Below are 22,448 nucleotides of genomic sequence, written 5' to 3' on the forward strand. Positions count from 1 at the left end.
AAACCTGTGCCTAAAAATACTTTCAAATGAGACCTATCAGCTCAAAACAGAGACAGCAATCCCAGATCTCTTAAAAACTTGAGGACCACAGGCTTTGCAACACGGCCCACTGCCAGAAACGATAGGATCGAGAAAGGATAGAGGGAAATGCAGCTCAGATAGGACTTGTGCTTTAGTAAGGACTTCAGAAGTTACTATCACAGAAAGCAGAGAAAGAACAAAAGGTAAGTGAATGGATGTCTGATCAGTAACTCCCCTGTGTTCCTCAAAATGCAGTTTAGAACCAACCCAAGGTTTCTAACCCTCAAACCTGAGGTCAGATATGTGTACAGAAGCAAACAAGCAAAATTGAAGTTACCTCTCTGTCCCTGGATCTACAAAGGCCTTGAGAAGTGAGGAGGTCAAGTTTGCTGAAGATACTGTGATTTAGTAGATTTCCAAAAAGATTTCTCCACACTGGGAGATATTGGAGTCATGACGAATAGCTCAAAAAACCCAGAATGTGGAAACTGTGAAAGATGTTACAAAATCACTAGAAAAGTGATTTAAATTGTAACTACCAATATCATTAGGGATGCGGGTGGCGCTGTGATCTAAACCACAGAGCCTAGGGCTTGCCGATCAGAAGGTCGATGGTTCAAATCCCCACAACGGGGTGAGCTCCCGTTGCTCGGTCCCTGCTCCTGCCAACCTAGCAGTTCAAAAGCACGTCAAAGTGCAAGTAGATAAATAGGCACTGCTCTGGCGGGAAGGTAAATGGTGTTTCCGTGCGCTGCTCTGGTTTGCCACTGTATTCAGCTGCTTGGGAGCAACGGAACACTCTCATCTCTATTTCGATTCCACAAAATAATTAAGAACAGCCACAGTACAAAAGACTGAAGACACTCTTCTTTCTCCTGATTATGTCTACTACATATAGTTCACTATGAATTATCCAGATAACCAAGTGAACTTAACAGACACTTTTGAAATATGGGGAGGAGACCCTGCCAAATCAGCAGGAAAGAGCATTTGTTCTCAAACTCCTTAAAGGACACATTACACATGCTGGAAAGAAGGAAAGAATTAGAACTGTAAATTCAGTCCATCACTGGAAAACAAAATTTGTGCCCAAGATATGACACACCAAGGAGGAATTTTGAAACTGAGTGCTTTATAGCAAAGAAACACCCAAAACAACTTGAAATAGTAAATCATTCAACCAATCAGAAGAAGCACACTGTTTTGAGTATATGAGACCTAGGCTGCGATGGGGTCTCAGCTTTTTGCACTGGTGCCAGTTAACTCTTACATCACACTCATTTTCTCTGTCACAGCCAAACAGAACTGTGTCTCTCTCTATTTCCCACCACAATGAAAAACAATTACTTCTGAAAATGGCAATGAGCCACCTTAAGAAATAACAGTTTTTTGGATTAGGTTTGCAGTTCTGTAACAGTTCCAGTAATGTCTATGGGACATCAGAATGTTAATGTATTTTTACACAGGTAAAGAATTAAGTTTGTGGTGTAATGGCTGATCCAAGACAAGCTGACCAATACACACCATTGCAACTCCAGCATATAAAGACTACTATGCTATGTATTTAGAGTTCTACATTAGTTGCAAGCTCACATGTTAATGCTTTACAAATCCTTTAAAAAAAGATGTCTAGACAGCCTTGAAGACATTTTTTAAAAATTAAGAAGAAAAATGTGGCAGACCTTTTGGGGAACAATTTTCAATAATTCACTGATGCAGCTACCTTTAATAACAGCAATTGTCTTACTAGACTATCTTGTTAAATGAACCAGAACTAGTACTAAAATAGTTTTTGTGTAATGGGTAAATACAAACTGTGATGATGTTGACTTAAATCACATGCTGGTGATAATAGGTAATATTTTTTTAAAGTGCACCTTGCATAAGTAAAAAATTGGCTGAGAATTGCATTTCTTATTAAATTAAAACTGGCCTGCTTCTTTGTTCTGAATTCAATATAGGATGTCAGTTTAATAAAAGTTTTAATAATTCACACTTGAAGATAAGGATCATAATCTTTCAAAACTCAGCTGCACAGTATCCTCAGAGAGTCACCTTTGTACCTACTGTATTTATCATGGGCCTCTTAAAACTGAAGGTATGCCCAGATTGAAACAAACTGGAAAGATTTGGCCACCATGCTGCAGGAGGGATGTGCAGAATCCCAGACTGCATTACTTGGCCAAATAAAGATAAAGGGGTAAAGGGACCCCTGACCATTAGGTCCAGTCGTGACCGACTCTGGGGTTGCGGCGCTCATCTCGCTTTATTGGCCGAGGGAGCCGGCGTACAGCTTCCGGGTCATGTGGCCAGCATGACTAAGCCACTTCTGGAGAACCAGAGCAGCGCACGGAAACGCCGTTTACCTTCCCGCCGGAGCGGTACCTATTTATCTACTTGCACTTTGACGTGCTTTCGAACTGCTAGTTGGGCAGGAGCTGGGACCAAACAATGGGAGCTCACCCCGTCACGGGGATTTGAACTGCCGACCTTCTGATTGGCAAGTCCTAGGCTCTGTGGTTTAACCCACAGCACCACCCGTGTCCCTATACTTGGCCAAATACATAAATATAATTCTGCTCTCTGTAACTTTTGAAGGTACCTTTCAAATATCAAACCCTAAGAATGCTGCTTGTTTTGTAATCTAGTCAAATGCTGAAGCAGTGCTATCACTTACATTTATCCCTTTGAATCTTTGATCCAATTGATTTGCAGCAGTCTGAATTGGATGGCAACAAAATTATGTTGCTCTGTACTTTTTCCTGCTCGAAATCCTTTGAGGCTTAGTCAAGAGGACAGAAACAGATCCAACAAGAAAGCTACAAGCAAAGAATGCACTGAATCCTTTATTCTCTTTTAACAATGACAGTGCCTCCCAAGAGGCAAAAATGTATCTTACTCTTGCTTTTTAGAACTGTACTCTATGTACAGCTCAGGACCTGCTTGTCCTCAGTGTATAGGAATTGTAATGATTTGATACTGTACAAAGCCTTACATCAAAGTCTTTCTGTTAACAGAGCTTTAGAAATCATTTTGGGAGACTAAATTTATGAACACTGTGTCTTAAAACATTTTGTTCATCATTCTAAAAGAAAACATTTCATTTTCTGGGCCTTCACATCTCTATAAACAAGATCTGACCATCACAAGGGATTTAAGATTAAATCTCTGACTATCAGATAACCGAATTTGTTTGAATATAATTATTCGCATTACTGTATTCTTTTTTCTTATTTAAATATCTCATTTCAACTACTACATTCAAACATACATTGGAAATAAACTTTTAAGATAAAGAGGAACTGATAGCAATAATTTAGAACATGGGACAATGAACACTGCATGAAATTTAATGAGTTTTGTTCCCCCTCCCCTTTTCTCAGCTCTTTTAATGGAAATGAATGCTTTATGTCTGCTTAACTGTTATTTTCTGAATAATAATTTGTTTTACTATAATATTGGTTTCTGTTTTTGCCCATTCCTCATAAACTAGCAAAACCAAAGAGATGCTAGTTTAGCAGCTTGTAGCCCCATTTGTAAAAAACAAAAACAAAACTTTAATAAATTCAATTTGTAATTATTGTAAAGAACTGAACTTTTAACATAACAGACATGATCATTCTATTGCAAACCAAGTTATGCATAATGCATTCTAGGTTCCTAAAGTAACAAAGTGATTTTCAATATGGAGCACTGGAAGCAAAACAAAAAAATGCATTTCCCCCAGAAAAGTTGTTTCTCCCCCCCCAAAAAAAACAATCACCCCCCAAAAAACCTGTCCCCCTCTCCATGGCTTCAAAATTTCTGGAAATTTTACGTATCTGCTCAAGTTAAACTTTAGGCATTCAATGGCATTAATCCATCTCCAAGGGTGGAGTGTGAGGGCTCCTTGGAATCAGTCTTAGTCTTAGATGACAGGGGAGGCAGGGTGTTTCTAACTTCCACTTCAGAAGTTTTAATACTGGTCATAAAGAAACCTAGCATGCATCTAGAAAATGTCAACAATTATAGGCTGGTTGACAACATGTCCTGAGCAAAGTGCTTCGATAAAAGTGTTTCTCTATATCCATTTAAATCAGGCTACAGGCAAGGTTTTAGGACAGAAACTGCCTTGAGCAATTTGTAGGATGGCTTTTTCTGAAAACCAAAGGGTTCAAAACCCTGTTGATTCTCTTGGACCTCTCAGGTGCTTTTGATGTCATTGACCATCAGGATAATATATCGCAACTGTGTGCTTGAGATACGACATAGTGGTGGTTCTCCTATTTGGATGGCTAATTCCAGAGAGTTCTGCTGGGGAACTGTGGCTCAGCCCCTTATATATTACACTCCAGGGGTCTACATAATTCTATTCCCCTCCCTGCCCCTAACACTGTTTAACATAAAACTGCTGGGAGAGGTCTGCAGATTTTTCTTGAGGTATCATCAATACACAAAAAGGCATCCAGCTGTTTCTCTTTTTCATCTTTTAGGTGAGACTTTTGTGCCCTGAATCAGTGCCTGGGTGTGGTAGAAGATTGGATAAGGGTTTATTGACTGATATTCAATCTAGACAAGATGGAGGTACCTTGGTAAGTGGTTTATCTGACCAGATGATGGTGTTAAATTTGTTCTGGAAAAATTGCATTCTCTTATGCATTAGGGCCACAGTTTAGGGGCTAGTATTAACTCAATATTGTCACCCAATATTTACGTGACCTCTGTGGTTCAAAATGCCTTTTATCAACTTGCACTGTAAGAAAGCTCTTCCTAATATTTAACCTAAAACCCTTTTCATGTAACATGATCCCAATGGTTTGAGTTGTATTCTCAGAAGTAAAAGTAGTAAATAAATTGTTTTATGAACTATGTCAGGGGTGGGGAGCCTCTGGCCCACAGGCTAAATCTGGCCAACCAGCATCTAAAATTTCATTTGCTAGGCCACTTTTCCCAAATCATGCCCACTTACTAACACCTACGATGTGAGGAAGACAGAGATGCAGCTGTCAATGCACATTTAGGAGCATCTTTGAAGTGCACTCCTAATATTAGGGTACATTGGTAAAGGAAAGCAGGCTTCAGCTGTACCACCTAACAGCTGGTGTGTGGCAGAACCAAAGCCTGCTCAACAGTCTGCACAAGGGAGTTTTTAGAACAGAAAGCCCCTAATTTCCATGCCCTACTGAAACCAGACTTAACTACAACATTCTCTTCTCTTTTTGGGTTCTGTAAAGTCCTGCTGGCAGGGGTAGGTAAGCTGCAGTCCTGCAGTGTCCTTGGACTACAAGGCCACGTGGAGTGGGAGCTGCAGCTACAAAGAGCTAGGAATTAATCGTCATCATCTAGATCAGTGTTTCCCAACCTTGGGTTCTCCAGCTGTTTTCGGATTACAATTCTCCCCGACCACTGGTCTTGCTAGCTAGGTATGATGGGTGTTGTAGCCCCAAAACAGCTGGAGAACCCAAGGTTGGGAAACATTGATCTAGAGGACCACTCCTCACACTATGTAGACACAAGCTAATTCGTATCTAATTGTGAATTAATTTGCAGCTCCCTTTTAGAGAAAGAAAAGCAGAATGCCGATGGGGAAGACGGAATGGACAGACAATAAACACTGCACGCAAGGGGGGTTGGGTGCCATGGTACCTGACTCAAGAGGGGAAGCGGCCCCCTCACCTGATCGCGCGCAGACTTCTTAAAAAAAATATATGTCGGCATCCATTCAATCGCGAAAGGAGAGGACAGGACCAGAGGCCGCCTTCCCGGTACCTCTCCCGCCAACACTTCTAGGTGGATTTGCCAAAACCCCGTCTGGTTTTCGGGGGCGATTTTTAAAAAAGCCCCGATTCAGCTCTGCTATCAGAAATAACGGCCCTCTCCATTTACCCCTTGGCCTACTCGCGAACCGACCTCCTCCCAGGGCACGCGATACCCCTCCCCCACTCGCCCCTCCCCCCCGCTCCACCTCAGCACCCCCCTGCCTGGGGTGTGTGAGGTAGAAACATAATCCTTCGCCATCTTTTTCGATCTTAAGGGAGGGGAAACAGAAAACAACAACAACAATCCGCAGGCCGCGGCCTCCTCCTCACCGTTCAGACGCGGCCTTCTTCTCTCGCCCGCCTTTGCCTACCTCACAGCTCACCACCGCAGCAGTAGCAGCAGGCCCAGACGTCCTGCGCGCGCAGCACTACCAGCCAGGAGCGAACTAAGTAAAGCCGCTGGGAGATGTAGTTCTTCCGCCCCCCTAGCCTATTTGCACCGCGGACGGCTTTCACGTCATGTACTACAAGAACCGGCATGCCTCTGCAGGAGCCCGTCACCGACTATCTTCCGCCCCGCCGACTCTCGCGCTCTCTCTCTAAAGTCAAGCTCCTCCCCCTTTTCCAGCTCGCGCGCTCTACGTCCGCAGGAGCCACCCTTAGGCCTGATGGGAGGTGGAGTCTTTTTCAGCCCAAGCTAGACTAGCTGGCATAGAAGTATCGCCGCGGGGGGACTACAATTCCCAATGTTGGCGAGAAAGTCTTTAGGGTGATATGCTCTCGAAATGCTGGCGCAGGATGTTGTCTCCTGTATAATAGAGTGAGGCTCCCTGTGCGGGCTTCGAAAAAAAAGTGGCATTTTACGAGGGGCCAAGAGGAGGATTTATATGAGACGGCAGTCTTTCCGTATCATGCTTGGTTGCTTAATTTGATTTTTTTATTCTTATGATCCCTTGCATTTATATCCCACCTTTTTCTCAAAGGAGCTCTAATGTAGCATACAGTACATGGTTCACCTCCTCATTTAACCCCCATGAGCACCCTGTGAGGTAGACTAGGCCCAAAGCCACCCAGAGAGCTTCATGGCCTATTGGGGATTTGAACCTTGGTCTCTCCCAGGTCCTAGTCTGATACTGTATAAGCATTATACCACACTAACCCTCAAGTGCCTCAAAGTAATAAACAACAGCATTAAAGTAGGTAAGAAAGGGCAATAAGGTCACCCCAAAATACGTACCGTACATTTCAAAGCCCTTTCCACTAAACTTAATGTCTGTGGCCTTTGCTTTGTTCATCCTTTATCTACCTGCCCTCCCAATAAAAACAAAGCCTGGGTAAATAATAATGTGTTCCCTCATGGGTAGGCTGAGTGAGCCAGATTCACTCCATCCGTTCTTTCAAGTTTGTCTTATTTATTACATTTATATACCAACTTTTCCTCCACATTGCTCAAGGTAGTGTATATGGTTCTCTCCCTCCACATTTTATCCTCACAACAAGTCTGTGTAGTAGGTTAGGCTGAGAGGCAGTGACTGGCCTGAGGTCATCTAGTGAGCTTCATGACTGGGTGGGTTTTATGAAGCCTGTTATCCCATACCTTAGGTTTTTCTTTCATAGGTCAGCACTCATAAGCACTACACTATACTGGCTCTAAAAAGAGGCATGGACAAAAATGTGGACAAAAGTGTCATACAAATCCATAGCAGCAATGACCAGCAGAGAAAGACCACTTAAAATTGCACAGAGCTGGAACCTAATACCTAGAAGCCTAGGCTTTATAAAACCGATGAGTTATCCCATGTGTTGGAGAGGATGTCCCGCTATAAGGACATACAGTATCAGCAAATGTGGTGGAGTGTCCAAAAATTGAAAAGTTATGGAAAAATGTATTTACAAAAATATATTTGATTACAGAAATATCTTTAATTACAATTACAAGGCAGACAGTCCCCATGACCCAGGACTGGCTCTACTTAACTCATGTCTTCACAATACAGTATGTATTGTATTGTATTGTATTGTATTGTATTGTATTGTATTGTATTGTATTGTAAAAGAACTCAACACATCTGTTAACTGCTGCAACAACAACTATTGCCAGGATGTGGGAATCATTACAATCAACTATGGACCAATGGTATAATGCAATCTGACAAACAACATTATTAGAAAAACTGACATAAAAAATAAAAGTTACAAGAGGCCAAAAGAAAATCAATTTTTTTTATTTTTATGCATTCTGGTGTGACTTTACTGATTACACAAAGAATGAGGCATATGGTAGAACACCCATATTTTATAGCAGTCTGGCGTACATGAAGTACATATTTTTCCCTCCACCGCTTGATGTTTTACAAAGTTTTTCTTTATATAAATATAGATATATGAACTGCAAAGAGGATCAGCACATAGAATAACCCAGTTTATTAGAATCAAGTTAGTCATATTAGTTCTGTTGGGATACTGCCAGGGAGATAGCGTCCATCTGAGCCCCCATGCCGGCTGCCGGACGTCCATCGATCTCTGTAGCCACGCAGACCCAGCAATTAGCGACACGAAGCCTTGGAAATTGACTGCCACATTCCAGGCTCGTGCACATCCTTTATCAGCAGAAACACAGCCAGAAAGCTTGCACCGCAGAAGAGCAGAAGAGCATATTTACAGACTTTATTTAGCGTTGAACAGAACAAAGAAAAACATGACCGTTCTGCGTCAGCGTCTCTGCCCGACTGAAATCGAAAGGAAACAGCAAGCATAAACATCCTGTGAACAGGACATGCGCAGACTCTGTTACTCACAAAGCCTGCTCCCTTTTAAGGTGGAACGGAAATATCCTAACATCCTCCCCCTTTCCGTGTAACCTGTAGTACCTGTGGTTCAACCCAATTGCAACCTTTGTACATAAACCTTAAGTTGTTCTCTGTTAACAACCTTAGACAACAGATCAGCAGGAATTTCATTTCCTGGCATGTAGGACACCTGAATCAGTCCTTTCTGAATACACTCCCTTGCACGATGTAGCTTAATCTGCAAGTACTTGGTTCTTTGCTTGCAACTCTCGGAGTTCAGCAAAGCCAAACAAGATCTATTGTCTTGATACACTTGTACAGGACATTTCACAGAAACCCCGATGTCCTTAAACAGTTGCATCAACCATTCACAATCCATGAGTGAAAATGACAGGGCATTGAGTTCTGCTTCACAGGAACTTAGGCTCACTGTCGTCTGCTTCTTGCACAACCAGTCAAACAGGCAGTGGTTGTACATGTAGCATACTCCAGAAGTGCTTGTACCATCCGTGGTGTCACTTCCAAAACTTGCATCAGCAAAGATTTCAAGACCTCCAGTCTTCTGACTGGTGAACCTCAGCCTGTAGTGCATAGTCCCTTTCAAATAGCGGGCTATGCGCTTCAGAGCTTTCCAATCCTGAACTGTAGGATTGTTGGCATGTCTGCTAAGCAGATTACAGCTTACAGCTATGTCAGGTCTTGAACATCTGGCAATGAAATTCAGCTTGCCTAGAATGCATCTGTACAGCGTTGTGTCAGAAAACGCTTCAGCAGTACTGTCTACCTGGTAACCTGTCACCATCGGTGTGTCTGCTGGGTTTGCATCAACCAAATTCAACCTGGTTAACACATCAGCAATTTTCTGTGTTTGGTGTACCAGAAAATTACCTGCTTGGTCCTTCTCCACCTGCAGAGAAAGATAGTTGGATACCTCACCAAGATCCTTCATGTCAAAATGCTCCTTCAGCTGAGCTAGGGTGCTTTGGTAGAAAGCCTGATTCTTCCAAAACATCAGAAGATCATCAACAAAACATAAACAATACAGTTTGTTTTGCCCCTCCTCCTTGACAAACACACATGGATCAGCTTTGCCCTGGTGAAAACCTAGAGAAAGCAATGTCTCAGTGAGTTTTGTGTTCCAACACCTGTGTGCTGGTCCCGGGGGGAAGGTTACTGTTACCGTAGTCAAAGTTCAGTCCTAAGTCACTAGCCTGGAGATAGTCCACAAAGTGCGAGGTGAGGTCCGAAACAGGGAGCCGGGCGGGGACAGGAACACTCGAAGATCAGAAGCAGGTAGCCGGGCGGGGAACAGGAACACTGGAGGAACAGGACTGGATGCTGGCCAAAACAGCTCTTCAATGACGACGTTGCTCCCGCAACCTGGGACCGGGCTGACTGCCCTTTATCTTCTCTAAGGCCAGGGGCGGTCCCGGCCCCCAGGAGCCCCGCCTCTCCTGGCCTTAAGGCGAGCACTCCTCCTGGGAGAAACCAGTTCCCTTCGCCTCTCTGCCCTAAGCCTCTGCAGTTCAGGAGAGGCTGAAGGGTTACTGGGCCCCGGGGAAGGCTCACCTGTAGACACTGAGTCCTCAAGCACCTCTGGGGCCAGAATGGTTTCACCTGGTGCCTGCTCCTGAGGATCTGGCACAGGTGCAGGCTCCTCAGAATCTAGGCCTTGCCCCAGTTCAGCCGGCCCTGGAGGCGGGGACTCCTGTGCCGGCTGGGATTCCTCCGGTTCACTCTCAGAATCGGAATCCCAGGCCATCACACCATCCCCCCTCCCAGGCCCCCCCCTTAATCGAGGGTCTGGACCCGGCTTGCTGGGGTACGCCGCATGGAACTCTCGGAGGCAGGCAGGCGCGTGGACGTTGGCCGCTGATTCCCAGGAACGGTCCTCCGGCCCATACCCCTTCCAGTCAATGAGATACTGCAGCTTTCCCCTGCGGTATCGGGAGTCCAGAATGCGTTCCACCTCGTACTCAGGCTCTCCCTGAACCAAAACTGGCTGCGGTCGGGGACGGTCCGGGTGGAACTCGTCGGGTGGGGCCACTGGACTCAGAAGGGACCTGTGGAATACCGGGTGAACCTTCAGGGTTGCAGGCAACTGGAGACGGAATGCCACAGGCGAGACCTGGTTCACGATAGGGAACGGGCCGGTGAAACGGGCGTCCAGCTTCCGCGAAGGTCGAGAAGGGTGGAGGTGGCGAGTGGAGAGCCATACCAGGTCACCGACGTGGAGTTCTGGCCCCACCTGGCGGTGGCGGTCGGCCTGGACTTTGTACGCCTCCTTAGCCTGGCGCAGCTGCTCCATCAACAGCTGTTGCTGGGACTGGAGCTCCTGAAGCCACTCTGTCACCGCAGGGACCGCAGATGCCGGCAGCACATCCGGAAACAACCGTGGATGAAAACCGTAACTGGCCTGGAACGGGGTCTGCTGGGTGGATGCATTCACCGCGTTGTTGTAAGCGAACTCCGCCAATGCTAGGTGGTCGACCCAGTCATCCTGCTGGTAGCTGCAGTAGCACCGGAGGTACTGTTCCAGCACCGCGTTCGCCCGTTCCGTCTGGCCATCAGTCTGTGGGTGGTAGGCAGATGAGAGACAGACCTCTGTTCCGAGGGCCTGGTGCAAAGCACGCCAAAACCGGGACGTGAACTGAACGCCACGGTCGGACACCACACGCTCAGGTAGGCCATGCAGGCGGAAGACATGCTGAAGGTACAGCTGAGCGGTTTCCTTAGCTGAGGGTACGGATGGGCAGGGGGCACAGTGCACCATCTTCGTGAAATGGTCAGAGAAAACTAGAAGGCAGGTGCAGCCACGAGACGGGGGTAGCTCCACTACAAAGTCCAGAGAAACCGTGTGCCAAGGACGTGGTGGAACCGGCAACGGCTGAAGAAGGCCGGGGGGTCGCCCGGTAGGCCCCTTGGCCCGCCGGCAGACATCACAACCAGCGACGTAGCGAGCCACGTCAGCCTTCAGACGGGGCCACCAAAACTCACGGCTTACCAGATGGGTGGTCCGATACCGCCCAAAGTGCCCTGCTGCTGGAGCATCATGGGTCATCCGGAGAACCTCAGCCCGCAGCGGCCCTGGCGGGATGTACAGGCGCCCGTGGTGCAGCAGAAGGCCCTGATGCAGGACCAGCCCCGGGTACTGAGGGCATGACCCTTCGGCCAGTTCCTGGAGTCGTTCCTGGGCCCAAGCGTCGACCCACTGCTGTTCCCGCACCCGAGCCTGCAGTGGCTCAGCCTCCTGGGTGGCCAGGAATGCAGCCGGTGGTAGGATCGTGGTGGGTACTGCCTGCTGTACCGTGTCTGTGTTGTCTTCAGGTTTCCGGGACAGGGCATCCGCCTTCTGGTTTTGGGAGCTAGGGATGTAGCGGATCCGGAACTGGAACCGGGAAAAGAACAACGCCCACCGGATCTGCCTTTGGTTCAGCTTGCGGGTGGTCTGGAGGTACTCCAGGTTCCGGTGGTCGGTTCTCACCTCCACCGGGTGTCGTGCCCCCTCAAGATGGTGGCGCCAGACCTCAAAAGCCACCTTGATGGCCAGTAGTTCCCGCTCCCATACAGTATAGTTACGCTCCGCCGGCAGGAGCTGGCGGGAATAAAAGGCGCAGGGTAAGAGTGGCGCATCAGGTCCGTACTGCTGAGACAAGACGGCACCGAGAGCCGTACTGGAGGCGTCAGTCTCTACCACAAAGGGTCGAGAAGGATCCGGATGTTGCAAGATCGGCGCTCTCTGGAAACAGGCCTTCAACCCCTGAAACGCCTCCTCTGCCTCGCTGTCCCAGGAAAACGGCGTCTTGGGGCGCAGTAGCCGGGTCAATGGGGTAGTGCGACGAGCGTAACCCGCAATGAAGGTCCGGTAATAGTTGGCGAACCCCAGGAAACGCTGTAGGTCCTTGCGGTTCCGAGGTGCCGCCCATTCCCGAACCGCTGCCACCTTCCCAGGATCCATCTGCACCCCATCTGGAGAGAGTCGGTGACCCAGAAAATCCACTGTCTGCTGATGGAACTCGCACTTGCTGAGCTTCGCATACAGGCGGTGCTCCCGCAAGCGCTGCAGCACGGTCCGGACATGACCCTCGTGGCGAGCCGGGTCACGGGAGAAAATCAAAATGTCATCCAGGTACACCACCACGTACTTGTCCAGCAAGTCCTGGAACACGTGGTTGATGTACCGTTGGAACACAGCGGGCGCGTTGCACAATCCGAAGGGCATAACCAGGTATTCGAACTGCCCGTACCGAGTCCCGAATGCTGTCTTCCACTCATCCCCGGCTCGGATCCTAATTAAATTGTAGGCCCCCCGGAGGTCAAGCTTGGTGAACATCTGCGCCCCTTGCACCCGCTCCAGCAACTCCGAAATAAGGGGCAAGGGGTACCGGTCCGGGATGGTAATTTTGTTCAGGGCCCGGTAATCATGGCAAAGGCGAAGCTCCCCACATTTCTTCTTAACGAAGAGTACTGGCGCAGCGGTGGGTGAGGTAGAAGGCCTAATGAACCCACGCTCCAGGTTCTTGCGCAGGAAGTCCTGCAAAGCTTCGCGCTCTGGCTCTGTTAGAGAGTATAAGCGACTCACCGGCAGGGGCGCTCCGGGCTGGAGGTCTATGCCGCAGTCAAAAGACCGATGCGGCGGCAGCTGGTCTGCCCCCCGTTCCTCGAACACGTTTTGGTAGTCCCGGTACACGGCTGGGAGCGTGGGTGCTGCCTCCTCAGTGGGTGCGGCCGCTAGCATCTCGGACCGAGCATGGGGGCATGGGTCTGGGAAGTGCACAGTCCGATTAACCCAGTCAATCTGAACATTGTGAGCCTCCAACCAGTCCATTCCAAGCACCAGGGGGAACCGGGGCATGGAGGCAATGTCCAAAGTTCGCACCTCCCGGTGCTGCTGGAGACACAGGACCAAGGGCTGGGTCTCCCGAGTGACGGCACCCGAACGCAGGAGCCGTCCGTCGATTGCCTCCACCTGTACCGGTTCTGGCTTGTTCTGAAGTGGCACCTGATGATGAGCGGCAAAGGCAGCGTCCATATAGGAGCGGGTTGCCCCCGAATCTACCAGAGCGTGGGTAAGAATCCAGGGCCCACCTGGAGGGTAGAGACGCACTGGAACCATGAGATGTCGCAACTCCACTGGTGAGGGCCCCTCTTGCATGGTTTGGGACCCCACGTTGCTAGGGCCTTCGGCTACAGAGGTTGGTGGTTTTCCTGCGACTGGCATTTTCCTGGGACAGGAACGGGCGTAATGTCCACTCCCACCGCAGTAAAGACACAGGTTTCCCTCCCGACGCCGCGTCTTCTCCGAGGGGGAGAGGCGAGGTCGCACAGCCCCGAGCTGCGTTGGCTCGACTGGCAACTCGGCTGTGGGCGTGGACCTGTTGGGAAGGATGGGCGCTAGGAGCCGGGGGTGCTGGCGGTCCCGGGCCTGGCGACGGTCCTCCAACCGATCGTCTATCTGCAGGCTCCGCTGAATGAGGGCGTCCAGCGTGGTGGGACGCTCCATCATGGCCAACTGGTCCAGTATCTCGTCCGACAGTCCCTCCAGATACTGGTCCCGTAGTGCAGAGTCATTCCAAGACAAGTCTTGTGCCAACAGCCGAAATTCTGTGGCGTAGGCGGCGGCTGTGGACTTGTCCTGTCTCAACTGACGAATCGCCCGATTGGCTTGGCTCTCCTTCAGAGGGTTGCCAAACACAGTCTCTAAGTGGTTACAAAATCCCACATAGTCCGTTAACAAAGGAGAGTCGTGCCGGAGCAGTGGCAAAGCCCACTTGGCCGCCTGGTCCTTTAACAAACTGATCAGAAAGTGCACCTTGGTGCGGTCGTCAGGGAAGGTCCGGGCTCGCCCCTGAATATACAACTTGGCCTGGGCGAAGAACATGGGAAAACTGGCCAGGGTCCCATCAAATTTCTCTGGCAAAGCCACTGGGTACTTGCCTGGAGCTGGGGCGTCGGCCCCATGATCTGTAAAGGTTTCCAACCGTTGCTGAAGCGCCGCAACCACATCGCTTAACTGCTGAACGGTGTGGGTCAAGGCCTGGTTCTCCTGGGCCAATGCCACCAGCGCAGCTGCCTGGTCAACCATGGCCTCTGGCTGTTCCCGAACGCACCCCAACGAAGGGGGAGTGCGGGTGTGGCGGGAGCAAACTGTGCTGGTCCCGGGGGGAAGGTTACTGTTACCGTAGTCAAAGTTCAGTCCTAAGTCACTAGCCTGGAGATAGTCCACAAAGTGCGAGGTGAGGTCCGAAACAGGAAGCCGGGCGGGGACAGGAACACTCGAAGATCAGAAGCAGGTAGCCGGGCGGGGAACAGGAACACTGGAGGAACAGGACTGGATGCTGGCCAAAACAGCTCTTCAATGACGACGTTGCTCCCGCAACCTGGGACCGGGCTGACTGCCCTTTATCTTCTCTAAGGCCAGGGGCGGTCCCGGCCCCCAGGAGCCCCGCCTCTCCTGGCCTTAAGGCGAGCACTCCTCCTGGGAGAAACCAGTTCCCTTCGCCTCTCTGCCCTAAGCCTCTGCAGTTCAGGAGAGGCTGAAGGGTTACTGGGCCCCGGGGAAGGCTCACCTGTAGACACTGAGTCCTCAAGCACCTCTGGGGCCAGAATGGTTTCACCTGGTGCCTGCTCCTGAGGATCTGGCACAGGTGCAGGCTCCTCAGAATCTAGGCCTTGCCCCAGTTCAGCCGGCCCTGGAGGCGGGGACTCCTGTGCCGGCTGGGATTCCTCCGGTTCACTCTCAGAATCGGAATCCCAGGCCATCACAACCTGGCACTCTGCTTGAGACCATATAAGGATTTCCGCAGTTTACAGACCATTCCCTTCTGTATCTCCATCCCATCAGGTGGAAGCATAAACAGCTCTTCATTCAAAATCCCGTACAAAAAAGCTGTATTAATGTCATGATGGGAAACATGCAGTTTCTCCTCCGCAGTGACCTTGAGCATCAGCCGAATGCTCTCATATTTGACTGTGGGTGAGTAGGTCTCGTGGTAATCCTGTCCTGGTACCTGTGAAAAACCTCTGGCAACCAATCTGGCTTTGTGTCTGACTACCTTGCCATTCTGGTCTGTTTTGGCCTTGAAGACCCATTTGCTGCCAACCAGTCTCATTCCTGGGACTACCGGTACCAGTTCCCAAGTTTGGTTCCTGTTCAAGGAATCAACTTCAGCCTTCATGGCATTAAGCCAAGGCTCAGCATCTTTAGAGGTTAACTCCTGAACCTCTTTGAAGCTTGAAGGTTCCCACACCTTCTCTGAGCTACTAAGAACAGCAGTTGCTGTCTTAGCAAACTCATCAGCATACCTCTTTGGAGGTCTGCCTTTGGTTGCCCTTTCAGACCTACGTACTAGACGCAAGTCTTCTGGACTCATCTCCTCTTTCTTAGGAGAAAATTGACCAATGGTGAACAGTGGTTCTTCCAGTTCATTGTCAGACGCATCAGATGGTCTGACTGAGGCCTTTGCGCTCTGGTAGTCTGCTGTGTCATCACTGTCACTGACACCAGCAGCAGCACCGCCCACTGAACTGGAATCCGAACTCTGATCATCATCATCATCCTCATCATCATCATCCTCATCCTCAGCAGCTTCCTCAGCTTTAGCTGCTTGCTTGACATCACCTTCATCCTCCTCTGGGTAACTCTGGAAAATTCCCACATTTTCCCCCCACTTAGGATTGTACTCAACACTCCTTGTGAACTTAATGGACTTAGAGTTAGTCATCCATACCCTGTATGCACCTTTTTCGTACCCCATGAACAAACCATGTGCCCCACGCTTCCCAAGCTTGTTGGTTTGTGGGGAGTGTACCCACATGTCAGAACCAAAGATTCTCATGTGTTTGGTGTTGGGTTTCTTGCCAAACATCTTCTCATAGGGGGTACAGCCAATGGGTGATGACAATCTGCGATTAAAACTGTAAACAAAATTCCCCAAAGCTTCCCCCCAAAACTTTTTTTTTTTTTTTAACAATTTATTGGGTTTTACAATAGAAATAAACATAATAAACAATATAACATTTGTCTTAACATAATTTCACATTTTCTTTGGACTTCCTCACATCTCCCGCTCCCACTTTCATCGTTATAACATTTTGTCAGCAATTTATCATCTTATTTACATTCTTATATCCCTTCTATGTTTCATAATCTTATAGTTCTCAAAAGAAGTTAAATTTTCACAATCTTACTTATTTTCTTAAAAACCTCTAAATTAAGTGGTGCTCAGTTATTTTGGTCTAGCATCTTATTTAGCATTCACTCAAATTACAATGTTTTTGTAAATAATTCTTAAATTTCTTCCAGTCCTCCTCAATCCTCTCTTCTCCCAGGTCACGAATTCTGCCGGTCATTTCAGCCAGTTCCATGTAGTCTATCAGTTGCATCTGCCATTCTTCCAGTGTGGGTAGATCTTGAGCTTTCCAGTGTTTTGCGAGAAGTATCCTTGCTGCTGTTGTTGCATACATAAAAAATGTCTGGTCCTTCTTTACCACCCCTTGGCCGACAATACCCAAAAGGAAAGCCTCTGGTTTCTTAGTGAAGGTATATTTAAATACCTTTTTCAATTCATTATAAATCATTTCCCAGAACGCCTTCACTTTAGGGCAAGTCCACCAGAGGTGGAAGAACGTTCCCTCACACTCTTTACATTTCCAACACTTATTATCAGACAGGTGGTAAATTTTTGCAAGTTTGACTGGGGTCATATACCATCTATAAATCATTTTCATTACATTTTCTTTCAAAGCGTTACATGCAGTAAATTTCAATCCATTACTCCACAACCTTTCCCAGTCCTCAAACATGATATTATACCCAATGTCCTGTGCCCACCTTATCATAGCCGATTTAACCGTTTCATCTTGTGTATTCCATTTTAACAGCAAGTTATACATCCTTGAAAGTACCTTAATCTTTGGTTCTAACAATTCTGTTTCTAGTTTCGATTTCTCCACCTGGAACCCTAGTTTCTTATCATTTTTGAAAACTTCTTTAATCTGAGCGTAATGTAACCAGTCTCGCACTTTGTCTTTCATTTTCTCCAAACTCTGCAATTTCCAATTATCTCCATCCTTTTCTAGTATTTCCCAATATTTTGGCCATTTAGCCTCCATATTGGGTCTTTTTCGGGCCTTAGCTTCCAAAGGTGAAAGCCACCTTGGTGTTTTATTTTCCAGCAAGTCTTTATATTTTGTCCAGACATTAAACAATGATTTTCTGACAATATGGTTCTTAAAGGCCTTATTTGCTTTAACCTTGTCATACCATAAATATGCATGCCATCCAAAAGCATTGTTAAACCCTTCCAAATCTAACACATCAGTGTCTTCAAGAAGTAGCCAGTCTTTTAGCCAGCAGAACGCTGCGGCTTCATAATACAACTTTAAGTCTGGCAGGGCAAAGCCCCCTCTTTGTTTTGCATCAGTTAATATCTTAAACTTAATTCTGGGCTTTTTGCCCTGCCAGACAAACTTAGAAATATCTCTCTGCCACTTCTGAAAGCACTCCGTTTTGTCCAAAACCTGAAGTGTTTGAAATAAAAACAACATCCTTGGCAATACATTCATCTTGATAGCAGCAATTCGGCCTAACAAAGAAAGTTTCAATTTTGACCAACTATCTAAGTCTCTCTTAATTTCTGTCCAGCATTTTTCATAGTTGTCCTTAAATAGACTTAGATTTTTTGCTGTTATGTTTACCCCTAGGTATTTTACTTTTTTAACCACATTAAGTTCCGTCTCATTCTGAAACCGTTCTGACTCTGTATCAGTCAAATTTTTTCCCAAAACCTTAGTTTTCTGTTTATTTAATTTAAATCCAGCCACCCGACCAAAGTCATTAATCAGTTGTAATACTCTTTTCGTACTAGGCTCTGGCTTCTGCAAGGTCAAAACCAGGTCATCTGCAAAAGCTTTTAATTTGTATTGTTTCTGTCCGACAGCTTCCCCCCAAAACTTATCAGGGAGATTGGCATCATGCAACAAGGTTTTCATTCCTTGCAGCAATGTCTGATTTGCTCGCTCCGCAAGCCCATTCATCCATGGCGATCTGGGCGTTGACATGTCATGCTGGATTCCCTTCTCAGTCAGGAAAGCTTCAAACTGCTGAGAAGTGAACTCCCCGCCTCGATCGGTAAACAAACAACCGATACGTTTGCCGTGGGCATTCTCCAACCAAGCACAGAATGCCTTAAACTTCGGAAACGCTTGCGATTTCTGTTCGAGCAAAAACACATGAATGTACCTGGAAAAAGAATCAATTAGAACCATGAAGTACCTTGCTCCCCCTAAAGAGGGCGTAAGTGGCCCTACCAGGTCTGCATGTACTAGCTGGTAGGGTTTGGAAGCCTGCCTGCTAGATTCCTTGCCTTTTGGAGCAACCTTCACCTTGTTCTCTGCACAAGATACACATTTCATGTGAAATTTACAGGGTTTGATGTTCAAACCCTCAACCACCTCTGGCATCTTGGCCAGTGCCTTCCAAGAGAGATGACCAAACTTTCTGTGTGCATCGTGAATGCAACCTGCATGAAGAACTTTGTTCGTTTGTGCAACACAACAAGAATCAGCATTAGATACAACAGCAGTGTCATCATAAGTTACATGGAACAAACCATCCATAAACTTTGCATGCAAATAGTCCTCTTTGCCTTTACTGATGACACAGACGCTCCTCTTGAAGGATATCTGAAAACCACGCCCAGTAAGCTGTGGGACACTTAGCAAATTGCTTGCAGCGCCTGGTACATAAAGTACACCGCTGATGGTTGTGTGCAGACTTGCAAGTTTCACAGTCCCTTCTCCTGCGATTTGCAACGTCCTTCCGTCAGCCAGGTGGATCTCACCTTCCTGAGGCTTGAAGGAGATGAACAGGTGGCGATCCTTCGTGACGTGGCGGGTCGCACCTGAATCGATAATAAATCTGCCTTTGGCTGTTGGAGCAGTCTTTAGAGCAAGCAAACCCTTGTTTTCCTTCGGCGTGGGCTTTTGCAGCTTGCCCCCCTGCTGCTCCTGGTCAGCAGACGTGCCTTTAGCCTTTGGTGAAGCAGTGCCAGCAAACATAGCCTTGTTTTCCACTGGCGTGGGCTTTTGCAGCTTGCCCCCCTGCTTCTGGTCAGCAGACGTGCCTTTAGCCTTTGGTGAAGCTGTGCCAGCAAACAATGCTTTGTTTTTCCCTGGCGCGGGCTCTTCACCCTCCCTCTGCTTCTGGCCATCTGCAGGCATCTGTCTTTGTTTACCTCTGGCCTTCTGGCCTCTGCAAAGACGATGACCTTGGTTCCCACGAGAAACAGAGCTCTCAGCTGCCGACTCCTTGGCTCCCCCTGGAGGCTGGAATGCTGCCTGGGATGACGTGACGGTCAGCTCCCCCTGCAGCTTGCAACCGGTGCCCTCAGCATCCCTGCATTCACTCGCATTCTGGGAAACAGCTAGGACCTCCGATGCAGTCAAATTCTGGGCTGGGATGACTGGCTTGTGAGCTTTCATCAAAGCATTCCACATGCCACGTGCAGTCAGATTGCCAGCTAGTGTCTTTATATCCTCCAGAGAGACGGACAAGACGATTATGTCAATCGCCTTCGAATTAGCGGCCCTCCATCTATCTGTCAGAGGAACTGGAGGGGCTTCAGACACAGTATGCCACACTCCAAACTGACGCAGCAAAGATTCACACCATTTTGCCCAGGTTTCATAATTGTGCCGATTTAACTTTGGGCACTCCTCAGCCTGAGAAGCTTGGAAAAACTCCATTTCAGCTTTTCCTTTGAGCCGGGAGTCTCTTATGCCTTCAAAGACTCCTTATTTTGGCAGCCCATTAATCACAAACTCTCTGGCTTGGCTCTCAGAGCCATTAATCTGCCGGAGTTCCAAAGGCTCCTTCCGAGGTAAACAGAAAAGCCTCTCTTTCGCTTTTGACATACCTCTCATACGCAGTCTGTTGCAGCTTTACTCTCCTGTAGGTGCTGTGAATCTGGGCCCATAACCTTGTTGTTGGGATACTGCCAGGGAGATAGCGTCCATCTGAGCCCCCATGCCGGCTGCCGGACGTCCATCGATCTCTGTAGCCACGCAGACCCAGCAATTAGCGACACGAAGCCTTGGAAATTGACTGCCACATTCCAGGCTCGTGCACATCCTTTATCAGCAGAAACACAGCCAGAAAGCTTGCACCGCAGAAGAGCAGAAGAGCATATTTACAGACTTTATTTAGCGTTGAACAGAACAAAGAAAAACATGACCGTTCTGCGTCAGCGTCTCTGCCCGACTGAAATCGAAAGGAAACAGCAAGCATAAACATCCTGTGAACAGGACATGCGCAGACTCTGTTACTCACAAAGCCTGCTCCCTTTTAAGGTGGAATGGAAATATCCTAACAAGTTCATGGTGATTTTAATAACATTTTGTACAGTAAATCTGTTTAAACTGGTTTTCAAACTATACAATGGTTTGTGTATATTTTTGGAAACCACTTTTGGAAACAATTTGTTCAAAAAGGAGTCTATACACATTTTAAATAAACAGAATAGTGAGACTGCAAATTGCACTGTTAGTGGTCACCATGTTGGGACTTCACATCCTTGATCTGCTATAAACCTCACTAGGTGACATTGAGCTAGTCAGTGCCTGAGTGCAGCCTACTTCACAATTTATTATGAGGATAAAGTGAGGTAGCCCACATACTTGTGTATGCCATGCTAAGCTCAATAGAGAAAGGATGGAACACCAAGGTAAACAACAGTAGAATCAATGCCAGCTTCCGTTTGATGGTGGCTTGGGGAGGGAGTGCTTGTAAAAATTATGAGGATCCATGAAGGTCCTGGTCCAGTGCCCTAACTGCTGCACTACGCTGACTCTCATTTTGGCAACACATTGGAGCAGTATAGCAAAAGGCATTTTAGAAGCTAGCCTACAGTGCCATTCTGGGCAGCAAAAACAATTGAGTGCAGCCTATTACTAGCAACTGCTTTGCAAGGAGTTTGGCTCCCCCATCCCCTTTGAGTTTTAAGCTTCCAATGTAGAAAATTTTCCCAATGCAATGCCATCAAGTCACCAGACGATGGTAGCATTGAACAGTGAGTTAAACTTCAGCACCCTAAACAATTCATTGGCATCCATTGACATGCTAGTGCTAATCAAACCAAATCAAAACTATTGTTATTTTGGGGTGAGATTTAATCACATACCCGCAATGCATGTAGTACAATTAAAGCTGATCTGGAGCTCCTGCGAAACAAACCTGCTTTACTTAAAAACTGGGCTTTTTATGATAAGGAAAGTGGTGGGGAAATACATTGGAAAGTTTGGGATAACACTTGCTCAATGCAACTTAATCTAATTTCCTCACAAACAAATCAGGATGAATGTTCATTAAATAGCCAAGATCCTCTATGCTCTCTGCAAACAAATAAAGCTATAGATTCATTAAACAACTCAGGTTACTCTGCTGTTGTTTTTTAAAACACACAACAACAACAGGAACAGGAACATTAAGAATACTATCTCATATTTAAGACCAAGACTCCCTGGGTTGTGAGTGAGCTTTTAAGTTACTCAGAATCTTTTATCAGACAGTATGCTAAAAAGAAAAGCAAAATAATAAGATGAAAGCAAACACCAGTTTGGGGTGGGATGGGATTCGGCCCTGCCTGCAGTTTGTTTCAAGTCCGAGATCCTGTTGGAGGAAGTTTGTGCAGATGAACAGGATCAAAATCATGCCTTACCAAGTTATAGTTAAGTTCAAAAACATGGGTGTCTTATTATTCCTATTCTTATTTTGCGTACCATGGTATTAAATAATGGTTGAGTATTTCTCCATGACCCTAGTGCAGCCCAGTTATATGCTTGTAAGGTCACAGGAAGGAGCAGTGCTGCCAATCAGGTAGAGAGGGGCAACTACCTGGCG

The 22,448-nt window shown here is 47.3% G+C and overlaps 1 protein-coding gene across 3 annotated transcripts in view; it reads right to left on the minus strand.

The window, feature by feature from the left end:
• The window catches only part of THRAP3 (thyroid hormone receptor associated protein 3), a 40,703-nt gene extending 34,469 nt beyond the window's left edge, over positions 1 to 6,234 (minus strand). For 2 of the 3 annotated variants that reach the window (XM_081019606.1, XM_081019603.1), the window contains exon 1: positions 6,090 to 6,234. The gene's annotated coding sequence lies outside the window, so the exon portion shown is untranslated. The remainder of the gene's footprint in view (positions 1 to 6,089) is intronic. The other variant, XM_081019604.1, reaches the window with a different exon arrangement.
• Positions 6,235 to 22,448: the final 16,214 nt, after the last annotated feature.

This window comes from Podarcis pityusensis (assembly GCF_964106645.2).
Source record: "Podarcis pityusensis genome assembly, chromosome: 8".
Lineage (NCBI taxonomy): Eukaryota > Metazoa > Chordata > Lepidosauria > Squamata > Lacertidae > Podarcis > Podarcis pityusensis.